General features: G+C 35.3%; 1 protein-coding gene across 3 annotated transcripts in view; it reads left to right on the forward strand.

The window, feature by feature from the left end:
- The window catches only part of LOC108753348 (broad-complex core protein-like), a 42608-nt gene that overhangs the window by 34088 nt on the left and 6226 nt on the right, over positions 1-2294 (forward strand). The window lies entirely within an intron of this gene.

The following is a 2294-nucleotide window of genomic DNA, read 5'->3' on the forward strand; positions in this document are numbered from 1 at the left end:
ATTGAACGCCCGAGTGACATTGCTTGTTAATCCGCTCCAAGCGGATATCTTGTGCGTTTATCGATGCGAGAGCCCGTTCTCTGTGCCGATCGCGACAGCGTTCGTCATCTTAATACTACATTTCTCGACTATGGTTATCGCGAACGTGGTCTTGAATAACTGAGACTTGATTAATTTAAATTTTATTGCCGACAGGAAGGATAGGTATTCGCATTATAACTTGAAGTTAATCTTGCTGATCTGTTCAAAACGTTCAGATCTATTTGACAACATGTGAATTTATTTTCCAAGATGTAGTTTATTTTCTTACTAATATTTTATATGTAAACTTTCTTGGTATTCGATGACTTCGTCTGTTAATGCAAGATTTTTCTGTGATAATTTTTTATTATTTAGTTTTTTTTTTTTTTTTTTAGGAAAAAATGATTGTGTAGTAAATTTGAACAGAGACAGCAGGGTTAAATAAATTTTACGAAAGTTATAAGATTCTAAAAATAAATTCTTCCGTCTCTGAAGGCTAATTTTTGTTATACATCAAAAAAGAAAAGATGTCTATATTTTCATGACAGACTAACATACGAGAAACACTGCGACTACTTGACGGTAATATTACGATGACGATCGTCCACATCCATAATTGTTCAGAGATGTAAGTCTCTTTTGAGGACGAAGCTCTCGCAGATAAAAACTTGCGCGTCTTTTCGCTTGCTAATTTTTTCTTGCGATGCATGCAAGCGAATAATGATTAAACCTTGAAGGATGCGCTCTCTTCAGAATATACGTTAACCGATATATTGATTTTTTCATTTGATACAATTGTCATTGCTAAATAGCGTTTATTTTTCAAGATAGTAGAAATGGAAGTTCACGGTTAAACGCGACGTAACAAATATAATGCATCCTCTTCCTCTTGAAAAATAAAGTACTTTGAGAAGTGGAGTTTTTTTTATAATTTTTACATTGTTTAAGCGACGCTCGATTATTGTTACAAGAGCAAGCTGAGTGGTAATGTGCTTTGTCTGAACGTGTACGTCTTAATTTAGTCAAGGATCTAAATGCAACGGATTTCTACCGGAGTACTAAATATTTATATAGCTGTGCAAGAATTGTGCATCTTTGTTAACGACGCATTTAAATACCCTGAGATCCGCAGAATCGTCGACGATTCACGCGTATTCGTTAATATATTAACGAGTATAAAAAACGGCGGGTGAACGAAATTGGAGGGTCAAGTCGGATCAAGATAAAAAATTCATATTCTGAAAAAAAATACGATGGAAATAAAATGTAAGGGTGGATGCTTTCGGAGAAGATTAATTCCAATATCTTCTGATTAGAAATTCGGCGAGTAAGTTTCTTGAACTTCAGCAATTCGATTTCATTTAAAATTTGCCAATTCTGTTCATCCGCCGTAAATATATGGAGCGTAAACAGCAATATTTGGATGATCTAATATTTACTACCATAGGAGTCTCCTTCGTGGAAAATCGCTTTAACCCTAGTAATTTATTGGCGATACATTGGCGATACATCGATCATGTATTATTAAATGCTGAGGATCTATTGGACCAATCTTTGGCCAATATTGTGCCAATAAATTATGCTATTGGGGAAGGTATTGCTGTATATTTTAGATACGCTCCGATGATATGTGCTATAACTTGCTGAAATGTAGTGGATAGTTGCGCTTTTCGATATTTAATTTTTCGCGAGAGACGATCGCGAGATGCTTCGCGTTTTTCTTCCGCCTCTCAACAGGTTATATCAGCACGCGGCCATGATTTAGATGCGTTTCCGTGAGAATATTGATGTGTCTAGCTTTGCTGTACGCGCGTATTTATCTTCGCTAAAGTGTGCAGTTGGCGATTGTGTTACATTAGCGGATTGCGCCTTAAGGCGTTTTAAGAGGTGAGAAGTAAGTGATACGTTTAAGGATCTGAGTATCGTACAGATCATAGACAGGTCGCAGAACGGAGGCGGCTCTATCAGATGATGCGAATGCAAGGATTAAAGGAAGATCTTGCATGTAGAAGATTTAAGTACAATTAAGTACATTAAGTAGTACGCAAGAAGCGCAGAGTACGTGGAAAATTTTCGCGTGCAGATCCTGCAGGGAGAAAAGTGTTTGTATTTGTGACAATAATATTGCAAGGTAAAATAATTATGGTTAAGGGCTTCATTTTTATAGTTATTACTGCTATAATATTATTAATAATAATTATATTTATAGTTCTATACACAAAAAAAAAAATATATATATATATATATATATATATAAAGTTGACACCCAAAGC

The sequence above is a fragment of the Trachymyrmex septentrionalis genome, unplaced genomic scaffold (assembly GCF_001594115.1).
Source record: "Trachymyrmex septentrionalis isolate Tsep2-gDNA-1 unplaced genomic scaffold, Tsep1.0 scaffold69, whole genome shotgun sequence".
In the NCBI taxonomy this organism is placed as follows: Eukaryota; Metazoa; Arthropoda; class Insecta; order Hymenoptera; family Formicidae; genus Trachymyrmex; species Trachymyrmex septentrionalis.